The 13003-nt window shown below is 56.1% G+C and overlaps 2 long non-coding RNA genes across 2 annotated transcripts; both read right to left on the bottom strand.

The window, feature by feature from the left end:
- Window positions 1–2236: 2236 nt before the first annotated feature.
- Window positions 2237–2637, bottom strand: LOC128791025 (uncharacterized). Its single transcript, XR_008431935.1, has 3 exons — window positions 2533–2637; window positions 2426–2453; window positions 2237–2318 (listed from the first exon to the last, which is right to left on the bottom strand). It is a non-coding gene; the product is annotated as an uncharacterized LOC128791025 (long non-coding RNA).
- Window positions 2638–12139: 9502 nt separating this feature from the next.
- On the bottom strand, window positions 12140–12541 carry LOC128791021 (uncharacterized). Its single transcript, XR_008431934.1, has 3 exons — window positions 12437–12541; window positions 12329–12356; window positions 12140–12221 (listed from the first exon to the last, which is right to left on the bottom strand). It is a non-coding gene; the product is annotated as an uncharacterized LOC128791021 (long non-coding RNA).
- Between the last annotated feature and the right edge of the window lie 462 nt (window positions 12542–13003).

Raw genomic sequence — 13003 nt, 5'->3', positions numbered from 1 at the left:
CAAGTGACACACCGTGCACCGGCACTGCTCTGCCCTGAGCACTTCAGCACTGTGAGGCTTTTCCTTTATGTGGCCTAAAGGGCCACCCCCATCTCCAAAGCTGCCTCCAAAAGCCCTCCCAGCGCCTCGCTTCCATCCCCTCTCAGGGTCCCGGCCCTCCACTTATCTCTCGGACGTACGGGGACGAGAATCCACGTCCGGTGCCGAGGAAGGCCGCCTCGCCCGCTGGCAGTTTCCTAGAGTCACCGACTGTGGCCCCTTGCTCAGCTACAATCAAGAACACCAAACATCACTGCAGGATCTTAGCTGCACAGCGGCCAATAACCAATAACAATTCTGCTACTCACCATTTTCCTAAGAACGTCCGCCTCATCTGGCCGCGCCCGGAGGCCGATGCCCTCGCGGCAGGGTCTGCCTGGGTGAAGAGGAGACGAGGTGACGTGGCATCGCTGAAACTCCAGTGGACCCTGGCTCCTCCTCCCTAGCTCCCCGACTTACAGCAACTCCTCGGCCGCTCCTGAAGGCTCCCCGGGTGACACCTTCAAATGTCAAAGATCAAGGCTTCATCACAGATCCGTGCGCTGCTTCCCAAATTCCCACGAGAGTGACGAAGCGGGGGTCTGCGGCCCCGTTGCTGAGGGGGGTCTCGGCGTAATACGAGCGGACCGCCTAGAGCACGCAAACAAGAACGGAGCCTAAGAGCTGCACCGGGAATTGAGACCGGAGCAAGAACAACTGCTGCCTGCCACCGCTCACTGCTCACCTTGCCCACTTACCTTGACCGCTAGTACCCGGCTTTAGTTCCTAAAAATAACAACAAAGAAAATAGCTGTAATACAGAGGCACCATTTATACTCCCCCTGCAAAGACAAACGGTGACTGACCTTCTCGGGGAGCCCCCTCACCCGGGACGGGGCCCTCTGCCACGGATTCCATCTGGCTGCGTCTGAAAGAACGTGAGGACAAAAGTCAGAGCACTGCAGGATAACTTAACAGCTCCAGATAGCCTTCATCAATCTACAGATCCCATCTAGAGTCCAAATACACCCCACATTACAAATTTCCAGGCCCCAGGACACGCCCCATTCTAGACCTACACCACGCTATGCAGCAGGGCAGAGCAGCTCCAGACCAAATACCCAGACACCCGTGACACAGAACAAGACAAACAAGGGGACACAACAGGGGGAGAAAGCTCTGAGCGAGAAGAATGCCCTCAGGGAGCCAGAGACTGCAGAATGAGATGACCTAGCTGAGACTGATGGCGAGCCTCTAAGGCGCAGAGAACCCTGCAGGAACAAGATGCTAACTGAATGACCTATTCCAAGCAAGGCAGAGAAGGATGCCCGAGAATCCTAGCGTCAGAATGCTCTACGGATCTCCGCATCGCTACGAGTCCTAATCTGCTAGAACGCATCCTTGCCGTCACAATTGTCACAAATCACAGCTGTCGAGAACAGCCCAGAACAAGACCTCAAAAGACATCTGACCGGATGCTACTCCAAGGCCTGTCCGGGCTCCCGAGCCAAAGGTAAGAAGGAATCGGCACGGGGCCGAGGAACACAGAGATGAGAGATGCAAGATGGACGCCCGGGCTTCCGATAAGCCCCTCAAAGGACTAAGGCAAAAGACACAGAAGGCACGACAGACAAGTGACACACCGTGCACCGGCACTGCTCTGCCCTGAGCACTTCAGCACTGTGAGGCTTTTCCTTTATGTGGCCTAAAGGGCCACCCCCATCTCCAAAGCTGCCTCCAAAAGCCCTCCCAGCGCCTCGCTTCCATCCCCTCTCAGGGTCCCGGCCCTCCACTTATCTCTCGGACGTCCGGGGACGAGAATCCACGTCCGGTGCCGAGGAAGGCCGCCTCGCCCGCTGGCAGTTTCCTAGAGTCACCGACTGTGGCCCCTTGCTCAGCTACAATCAAGAACACCAAACATCACTGCAGGATCTTAGCTGCACAGCGGCCAATAACCAATAACAATTCTGCTACTCACCATTTTCCTAAGAACGTCCGCCTCATCTGGCCGCGCCCGGAGGCCGATGCCCTCGCGGCAGGGTCTGCCTGGGTGAAGAGGAGACGAGGTGACGTGGCATCGCTGAAACTCGAGTGGACCCTGGCTCCTCCTCCCTAGCTCCCCGACTTACAGCAACTCCTCGGCCGCTCCTGAAGGCTCCCCGGGTGACACCTTCAAATGTCAAAGATCAAGGCTTCATCACAGATCCGTGCGCTGCTTCCCAAATTCCCACGAGAGTGACGAAGCGGGGGTCTGCGGCCCCGTTGCTGAGGGGGGTCTCGGCGTAATACGAGCGGACCGCCTAGAGCACGCAAACAAGAACGGAGCCTAAGAGCTGCACCGGGAATTGAGACCGGAGCAAGAACAACTGCTGCCTGCCACCGCTCACTGCTCACCTTGCCCACTTACCTTGACCGCTAGTACCCGGCTTTAGTTCCTAAAAATAACAACAAAGAAAATAGCTGTAATACAGAGGCACCATTTATACTCCCCTGCAAAGACAAACGGTGACTGACCTTCTCGGGGGAGCCCCCTCACCCGGGACGGGGCCCTCTGCCACGGATTCCATCTGGCTGCGTCTGAAAGAACGTGAGGACAAAAGTCAGAGCACTGCAGGATAACTTAACAGCTCCAGATAGCCTTCATCAATCTACAGATCCCATCTAGAGTCCAAATACACCCCACATTACAAATTTCCAGGCCCCAGGACACGCCCCATTCTAGACCTACACCACGCTATGCAGCAGGGCAGAGCAGCTCCAGACCAAATACCCAGACACCCGTGACACAGAACAAGACAAACAAGGGGACACAACAGGGGGAGAAAGCTCTGAGCGAGAAGAATGCCCTCAGGGAGCCAGAGACTGCAGAATGAGATGACCTAGCTGAGACTGATGGCGAGCCTCTAAGGCGCAGAGAACCCTGCAGGAACAAGATGCTAACTGAATGACCTATTCCAAGCAAGGCAGAGAAGGATGCCCGAGAATCCTAGCGTCAGAATGCTCTACGGATCTCCGCATCGCTACGAGTCCTAATCTGCTAGAACGCATCCTTGCCGTCACAATTGTCACAAATCACAGCTGTCGAGAACAGCCCAGAACAAGACCTCAAAAGACATCTGACCGGATGCTACTCCAAGGCCTGTCCGGGCTCCCGAGCCAAAGGTAAGAAGGAATCGGCACGGGGCCGAGGAACACAGAGATGAGAGATGCAAAGATGGACGCCCGGGCTTCCGATAAGCCCCTCAAAGGACTAAGGCAAAAGACACAGAAGGCACGACAGACAAGTGACACACCGTGCACCGGCACTGCTCTGCCCTGAGCACTTCAGCACTGTGAGGCTTTTCCTTTATGTGGCCTAAAGGGCCACCCCCATCTCCAAAGCTGCCTCCAAAAGCCCTCCCAGCGCCTCGCTTCCATCCCCTCTCAGGGTCCCGGCCCCTCCACTTATCTCTCGGACGTCCGGGGACGAGAATCCACGTCCGGTGCCGAGGAAGGCCGCCTCGCCCGCTGGCAGTTTCCTGGAGTCACCGACTGTGGCCCCTTGCTCAGCTACAATCAAGAACACCAAACATCACTGCAGGATCTTAGCTGCACAGCGGCCAATAACCAATAACAATTCTGCTACTCACCATTCTCCTAAGAACGTCCGCCTCATCTGGCCGCGCCCGGAGGCCGATGCCCTCGCGGCAGGGTCTGCCTGGGTGAAGAGGAGACGAGGTGACGTGGCATCGCTGAAACTCGAGTGGACCCTGGCTCCTCCTCCCTAGCTCCCCGACTTACAGCAACTCCTCGGCCGCTCCTGAAGGCTCCCCGGGTGACACCTTCAAATGTCAAAGATCAAGGCTTCATCACAGATCCGTGCGCTGCTTCCCAAATTCCCACGAGAGTGACGAAGCGGGGGTCTGCGGCCCCGTTGCTGAGGGGGGTCTCGGCGTAATACGAGCGGACCGCCTAGAGCACGCAAACAAGAACGGAGCCTAAGAGCTGCACCGGGAATTGAGACCGGAGCAAGAACAACTGCTGCCTGCCACCGCTCACTGCTCACCTTGCCCACTTACCTTGACCGCTAGTACCCGGCTTTAGTTCCTAAAAATAACAACAAAGAAAATAGCTGTAATACAGAGGCACCATTTATACTCCCCCTGCAAAGACAAACGGTGACTGACCTTCTCGGGGGACCCCCTCACCCGGGACGGGGCCCTCTGCCACGGATTCCATCTGGCTGCGTCTGAAAGAACGTGAGGACAAAAGTCAGAGCACTGCAGGATAACTTAACAGCTCCAGATAGCCTTCATCAATCTACAGATCCCATCTAGAGTCCAAATACACCCCACATTACAAATTTCCAGGCCCCAGGACACGCCCCATTCTAGACCTACACCACGCTATGCAGCAGGGCAGAGCAGCTCCAGACCAAATACCCAGACACCCGTGACACAGAACAAGACAAACAAGGGGACACAACAGGGGGAGAAAGCTCTGAGCGAGAAGAATGCCCTCAGGGAGCCAGAGACTGCAGAATGAGATGACCTAGCTGAGACTGATGGCGAGCCTCTAAGGCGCAGAGAACCCTGCAGGAACAAGATGCTAACTGAATGACCTATTCCAAGCAAGGCAGAGAAGGATGCCCGAGAATCCTAGCGTCAGAATGCTCTACGGATCTCCGCATCGCTACGAGTCCTAATCTGCTAGAACGCATCCTTGCCGTCACAATTGTCACAAATCACAGCTGTCGAGAACAGCCCAGAACAAGACCTCAAAAGACATCTGACCGGATGCTACTCCAAGGCCTGTCCGGGCTCCCGAGCCAAAGGTAAGAAGGAATCGGCACGGGGCCGAGGAACACAGAGATGAGAGATGCAAAGATGGACGCCCGGGCTTCCGATAAGCCCCTCAAAGGACTAAGGCAAAAGACACAGAAGGCACGACAGACAAGTGACACACCGTGCACCGGCACTGCTCTGCCCTGAGCACTTCAGCACTGTGAGGCTTTTCCTTTATGTGGCCTAAAGGGCCACCCCCATCTCCAAAGCTGCCTCCAAAAGCCCTCCCAGCGCCTCGCTTCCATCCCCTCTCAGGGTCCCGGCCCTCCACTTATCTCTCGGACGTCCGGGGACGAGAATCCACGTCCGGTGCCGAGGAAGGCCGCCTCGCCCGCTGGCAGTTTCCTAGAGTCACCGACTGTGGCCCCTTGCTCAGCTACAATCAAGAACACCAAACATCACTGCAGGATCTTAGCTGCACAGCGGCCAATAACCAATAACAATTCTGCTACTCACCATTCTCCTAAGAACGTCCGCCTCATCTGGCCGCGCCCGGAGGCCGATGCCCTCGCGGCAGGGTCTGCCTGGGTGAAGAGGAGACGAGGTGACGTGGCATCGCTGAAACTCGAGTGGACCCTGGCTCCTCCTCCCTAGCTCCCCGACTTACAGCAACTCCTCGGCCGCTCCTGAAGGCTCCCCGGGTGACACCTTCAAATGTCAAAGATCAAGGCTTCATCACAGATCCGTGCGCTGCTTCCCAAATTCCCACGAGAGTGACGAAGCGGGGGTCTGCGGCCCCGTTGCTGAGGGGGGTCTCGGCGTAATACGAGCGGACCGCCTAGAGCACGCAAACAAGAACGGAGCCTAAGAGCTGCACCGGGAATTGAGACCGGAGCAAGAACAACTGCTGCCTGCCACCGCTCACTGCTCACCTTGCCCACTTACCTTGACCGCTAGTACCCGGCTTTAGTTCCTAAAAATAACAACAAAGAAAATAGCTGTAATACAGAGGCACCATTTATACTCCCCCTGCAAAGACAAACGGTGACTGACCTTCTCGGGGGAGCCCCCTCACCCGGGACGGGGCCCTCTGCCACGGATTCCATCTGGCTGCGTCTGAAAGAACGTGAGGACAAAAGTCAGAGCACTGCAGGATAACTTAACAGCTCCAGATAGCCTTCATCAATCTACAGATCCCATCTAGAGTCCAAATACACCCCACATTACAAATTTCCAGGCCCCAGGACACGCCCCATTCTAGACCTACACCACGCTATGCAGCAGGGCAGAGCAGCTCCAGACCAAATACCCAGACACCCGTGACACAGAACAAGACAAACAAGGGGACACAACAGGGGGAGAAAGCTCTGAGCGAGAAGAATGCCCTCAGGGAGCCAGAGACTGCAGAATGAGATGACCTAGCTGAGACTGATGGCGAGCCTCTAAGGCGCAGAGAACCCTGCAGGAACAAGATGCTAACTGAATGACCTATTCCAAGCAAGGCAGAGAAGGATGCCCGAGAATCCTAGCGTCAGAATGCTCTACGGATCTCCGCATCGCTACGAGTCCTAATCTGCTAGAACGCATCCTTGCCGTCACAATTGTCACAAATCACAGCTGTCGAGAACAGCCCAGAACAAGACCTCAAAAGACATCTGACCGGATGCTACTCCAAGGCCTGTCCGGGCTCCCGAGCCAAAGGTAAGAAGGAATCGGCACGGGGCCGAGGAACACAGAGATGAGAGATGCAAAGATGGACGCCCGGGCTTCCGATAAGCCCCTCAAAGGACTAAGGCAAAAGACACAGAAGGCACGACAGACAAGTGACACACCGTGCACCGGCACTGCTCTGCCCTGAGCACTTCAGCACTGTGAGGCTTTTCCTTTATGTGGCCTAAAGGGCCACCCCCATCTCCAAAGCTGCCTCCAAAAGCCCTCCCAGCGCCTCGCTTCCATCCCCTCTCAGGGTCCCGGCCCTCCACTTATCTCTCGGACGTCCGGGGACGAGAATCCACGTCCGGTGCCGAGGAAGGCCGCCTCGCCCGCTGGCAGTTTCCTAGAGTCACCGACTGTGGCCCCTTGCTCAGCTACAATCAAGAACACCAAACATCACTGCAGGATCTTAGCTGCACAGCGGCCAATAACCAATAACAATTCTGCTACTCACCATTCTCCTAAGAACGTCCGCCTCATCTGGCCGCGCCCGGAGGCCGATGCCCTCGCGGCAGGGTCTGCCTGGGTGAAGAGGAGACGAGGTGACGTGGCATCGCTGAAACTCGAGTGGACCCTGGCTCCTCCTCCCTAGCTCCCCGACTTACAGCAACTCCTCGGCCGCTCCTGAAGGCTCCCCGGGTGACACCTTCAAATGTCAAAGATCAAGGCTTCATCACAGATCCGTGCGCTGCTTCCCAAATTCCCACGAGAGTGACGAAGCGGGGGTCTGCGGCCCCGTTGCTGAGGGGGGTCTCGGCGTAATACGAGCGGACCGCCTAGAGCACGCAAACAAGAACGGAGCCTAAGAGCTGCACCGGGAATTGAGACCGGAGCAAGAACAACTGCTGCCTGCCACCGCTCACTGCTCACCTTGCCCACTTACCTTGACCGCTAGTATCCGGCTTTAGTTCCTAAAAATAACAACAAAGAAAATAGCTGTAATACAGAGGCACCATTTATACTCCCCCTGCAAAGACAAACGGTGACTGACCTTCTCGGGGACCCCCCTCACCCGGGACGGGGCCCTCTGCCACGGATTCCATCTGGCTGCGTCTGAAAGAACGTGAGGACAAAAGTCAGAGCACTGCAGGATAACTTAACAGCTCCAGATAGCCTTCATCAATCTACAGATCCCATCTAGAGTCCAAATACACCCCACATTACAAATTTCCAGGCCCAGGACACGCCCCATTCTAGACCTACACCACGCTATGCAGCAGGGCAGAGCAGCTCCAGACCAAATACCCAGACACCCGTGACACAGAACAAGACAAACAAGGGGACACAACAGGGGGAGAAAGCTCTGAGCGAGAAGAATGCCCTCAGGGAGCCAGAGACTGCAGAATGAGATGACCTAGCTGAGACTGATGGCGAGCCTCTAAGGCGCAGAGAACCCTGCAGGAACAAGATGCTAACTGAATGACCTATTCCAAGCAAGGCAGAGAAGGATGCCCGAGAATCCTAGCGTCAGAATGCTCTACGGATCTCCGCATCGCTACGAGTCCTAATCTGCTAGAACGCATCCTTGCCGTCACAATTGTCACAAATCACAGCTGTCGAGAACAGCCCAGAACAAGACCTCAAAAGACATCTGACCGGATGCTACTCCAAGGCCTGTCCGGGCTCCCGAGCCAAAGGTAAGAAGGAATCGGCACGGGGCCGAGGAACACAGAGATGAGAGATGCAAAGATGGACGCCCGGGCTTCCGATAAGCCCCTCAAAGGACTAAGGCAAAAGACACAGAAGGCACGACAGACAAGTGACACACCGTGCACCGGCACTGCTCTGCCCTGAGCACTTCAGCACTGTGAGGCTTTTCCTTTATGTGGCCTAAAGGGCCACCCCCATCTCCAAAGCTGCCTCCAAAAGCCCTCCCAGCGCCTCGCTTCCATCCCCTCTCAGGGTCCCGGCCCTCGACTTATCTCTCGGACGTCCGGGGACGAGAATCCACGTCCGGTGCCGAGGAAGGCCGCCTCGCCCGCTGGCAGTTTCCTAGAGTCACCGACTGTGGCCCCTTGCTCAGCTACAATCAAGAACACCAAACATCACTGCAGGATCTTAGCTGCACAGCGGCCAATAACCAATAACAATTCTGCTACTCACCATTCTCCTAAGAACGTCCGCCTCATCTGGCCGCGCCCGGAGGCCGATGCCCTCGCGGCAGGGTCTGCCTGGGTGAAGAGGAGACGAGGTGACGTGGCATCGCTGAAACTCGAGTGGACCCTGGCTCCTCCTCCCTAGCTCCCCGACTTACAGCAACTCCTCGGCCGCTCCTGAAGGCTCCCCGGGTGACACCTTCAAATGTCAAAGATCAAGGCTTCATCACAGATCCGTGCGCTGCTTCCCAAATTCCCACGAGAGTGACGAAGCGGGGGTCTGCGGCCCCGTTGCTGAGGGGGGTCTCGGCGTAATACGAGCGGACCGCCTAGAGCACGCAAACAAGAACGGAGCCTAAGAGCTGCACCGGGAATTGAGACCGGAGCAAGAACAACTGCTGCCTGCCACCGCTCACTGCTCACCTTGCCCACTTACCTTGACCGCTAGTACCCGGCTTTAGTTCCTAAAAATAACAACAAAGAAAATAGCTGTAATACAGAGGCACCATTTATACTCCCCCTGCAAAGACAAACGGTGACTGACCTTCTCGGGGGAGCCCCCTCACCCGGGACGGGGCCCTCTGCCACGGATTCCATCTGGCTGCGTCTGAAAGAACGTGAGGACAAAAGTCAGAGCACTGCAGGATAACTTAACAGCTCCAGATAGCCTTCATCAATCTACAGATCCCATCTAGAGTCCAAATACACCCCACATTACAAATTTCCAGGCCCCAGGACACGCCCCATTCTAGACCTACACCACGCTATGCAGCAGGGCAGAGCAGCTCCAGACCAAATACCCAGACACCCGTGACACAGAACAAGACAAACAAGGGGACACAACAGGGGGAGAAAGCTCTGAGCGAGAAGAATGCCCTCAGGGAGCCAGAGACTGCAGAATGAGATGACCTAGCTGAGACTGATGGCGAGCCTCTAAGGCGCAGAGAACCCTGCAGGAACAAGATGCTAACTGAATGACCTATTCCAAGCAAGGCAGAGAAGGATGCCCGAGAATCCTAGCGTCAGAATGCTCTACGGATCTCCGCATCGCTACGAGTCCTAATCTGCTAGAACGCATCCTTGCCGTCACAATTGTCACAAATCACAGCTGTCGAGAACAGCCCAGAACAAGACCTCAAAAGACATCTGACCGGATGCTACTCCAAGGCCTGTCCGGGCTCCCGAGCCAAAGGTAAGAAGGAATCGGCACGGGGCCGAGGAACACAGAGATGAGAGATGCAAAGATGGACGCCCGGGCTTCCGATAAGCCCCTCAAAGGACTAAGGCAAAAGACACAGAAGGCACGACAGACAAGTGACACACCGTGCACCGGCACTGCTCTGCCCTGAGCACTTCAGCACTGTGAGGCTTTTCCTTTATGTGGCCTAAAGGGCCACCCCCATCTCCAAAGCTGCCTCCAAAAGCCCTCCCAGCGCCTCGCTTCCATCCCCTCTCAGGGTCCCGGCCCTCGACTTATCTCTCGGACGTCCGGGGACGAGAATCCACGTCCGGTGCCGAGGAAGGCCGCCTCGCCCGCTGGCAGTTTCCTAGAGTCACCGACTGTGGCCCCTTGCTCAGCTACAATCAAGAACACCAAACATCACTGCAGGATCTTAGCTGCACAGCGGCCAATAACCAATAACAATTCTGCTACTCACCATTCTCCTAAGAACGTCCGCCTCATCTGGCCGCGCCCGGAGGCCGATGCCCTCGCGGCAGGGTCTGCCTGGGTGAAGAGGAGACGAGGTGACGTGGCATCGCTGAAACTCCAGTGGACCCTGGCTCCTCCTCCCTAGCTCCCCGACTTACAGCAACTCCTCGGCCGCTCCTGAAGGCTCCCCGGGTGACACCTTCAAATGTCAAAGATCAAGGCTTCATCACAGATCCGTGCGCTGCTTCCCAAATTCCCACGAGAGTGACGAAGCGGGGGTCTGCGGCCCCGTTGCTGAGGGGGGTCTCGGCGTAATACGAGCGGACCGCCTAGAGCACGCAAACAAGAACGGAGCCTAAGAGCTGCACCGGGAATTGAGACCGGAGCAAGAACAACTGCTGCCTGCCACCGCTCACTGCTCACCTTGCCCACTTACCTTGACCGCTAGTACCCGGCTTTAGTTCCTAAAAATAACAACAAAGAAAATAGCTGTAATACAGAGGCACCATTTATACTCCCCCTGCAAAGACAAACGGTGACTGACCTTCTCGGGGGAGCCCCCTCACCCGGGACGGGGCCCTCTGCCACGGATTCCATCTGGCTGCGTCTGAAAGAACGTGAGGACAAAAGTCAGAGCACTGCAGGATAACTTAACAGCTCCAGATAGCCTTCATCAATCTACAGATCCCATCTAGAGTCCAAATACACCCCACATTACAAATTTCCAGGCCCCAGGACACGCCCCATTCTAGACCTACACCACGCTATGCAGCAGGGCAGAGCAGCTCCAGACCAAATACCCAGACACCCGTGACACAGAACAAGACAAACAAGGGGACACAACAGGGGGAGAAAGCTCTGAGCGAGAAGAATGCCCTCAGGGAGCCAGAGACTGCAGAATGAGATGACCTAGCTGAGACTGATGGCGAGCCTCTAAGGCGCAGAGAACCCTGCAGGAACAAGATGCTAACTGAATGACCTATTCCAAGCAAGGCAGAGAAGGATGCCCGAGAATCCTAGCGTCAGAATGCTCTACGGATCTCCGCATCGCTACGAGTCCTAATCTGCTAGAACGCATCCTTGCCGTCACAATTGTCACAAATCACAGCTGTCGAGAACAGCCCAGAACAAGACCTCAAAAGACATCTGACCGGATGCTACTCCAAGGCCTGTCCGGGCTCCCGAGCCAAAGGTAAGAAGGAATCGGCACGGGGCCGAGGAACACAGAGATGAGAGATGCAAAGATGGACGCCCGGGCTTCCGATAAGCCCCTCAAAGGACTAAGGCAAAAGACACAGAAGGCACGACAGACAAGTGACACACCGTGCACCGGCACTGCTCTGCCCTGAGCACTTCAGCACTGTGAGGCTTTTCCTTTATGTGGCCTAAAGGGCCACCCCCATCTCCAAAGCTGCCTCCAAAAGCCCTCCCAGCGCCTCGCTTCCATCCCCTCTCAGGGTCCCGGCCCTCGACTTATCTCTCGGACGTCCGGGGACGAGAATCCACGTCCGGTGCCGAGGAAGGCCGCCTCGCCCGCTGGCAGTTTCCTAGAGTCACCGACTGTGGCCCCTTGCTCAGCTACAATCAAGAACACCAAACATCACTGCAGGATCTTAGCTGCACAGCGGCCAATAACCAATAACAATTCTGCTACTCACCATTCTCCTAAGAACGTCCGCCTCATCTGGCCGCGCCCGGAGGCCGATGCCCTCGCGGCAGGGTCTGCCTGGGTGAAGAGGAGACGAGGTGACGTGGCATCGCTGAAACTCGAGTGGACCCTGGCTCCTCCTCCCTAGCTCCCCGACTTACAGCAACTCCTCGGCCGCTCCTGAAGGCTCCCCGGGTGACACCTTCAAATGTCAAAGATCAAGGCTTCATCACAGATCCGTGCGCTGCTTCCCAAATTCCCACGAGAGTGACGAAGCGGGGGTCTGCGGCCCCGTTGCTGAGGGGGGTCTCGGCGTAATACGAGCGGACCGCCTAGAGCACGCAAACAAGAACGGAGCCTAAGAGCTGCACCGGGAATTGAGACCGGAGCAAGAACAACTGCTGCCTGCCACCGCTCACTGCTCACCTTGCCCACTTACCTTGACCGCTAGTACCCGGCTTTAGTTCCTAAAAATAACAACAAAGAAAATAGCTGTAATACAGAGGCACCATTTACACTCCCCCTGCAAAGACAAACGGTGACTGACCTTCTCGGGGGAGCCCCCTCACCCGGGACGGGGCCCTCTGCCACGGATTCCATCTGGCTGCGTCTGAAAGAACGTGAGGACAAAAGTCAGAGCACTGCAGGATAACTTAACAGCTCCAGATAGCCTTCATCAATCTACAGATCCCATCTAGAGTCCAAATACACCCCACATTACAAATTTCCAGGCCCCAGGACACGCCCCATTCTAGACCTACACCACGCTATGCAGCAGGGCAGAGCAGCTCCAGACCAAATACCCAGACACCCGTGACACAGAACAAGACAAACAAGGGGACACAACAGGGGGAGAAAGCTCTGAGCGAGAAGAATGCCCTCAGGGAGCCAGAGACTGCAGAATGAGATGACCTAGCTGAGACTGATGGCGAGCCTCTAAGGCGCAGAGAACCCTGCAGGAACAAGATGCTAACTGAATGACCTATTCCAAGCAAGGCAGAGAAGGATGCCCGAGAATCCTAGCGTCAGAATGCTCTACGGATCTCCGCATCGCTACGAGTCCTAATCTGCTAGAACGCATCCTTGCCGTCACAATTGTCACAAATCACAGCTG

The sequence above is a fragment of the Vidua chalybeata genome, chromosome 7, assembly GCF_026979565.1.
Source record: "Vidua chalybeata isolate OUT-0048 chromosome 7, bVidCha1 merged haplotype, whole genome shotgun sequence".
NCBI classification, from domain to species: domain Eukaryota; kingdom Metazoa; phylum Chordata; class Aves; order Passeriformes; family Viduidae; genus Vidua; species Vidua chalybeata.
The sequence above is the reverse complement of the archived record's forward strand: the minus strand, read 5'-3'. Positions and strand labels throughout refer to the sequence as shown.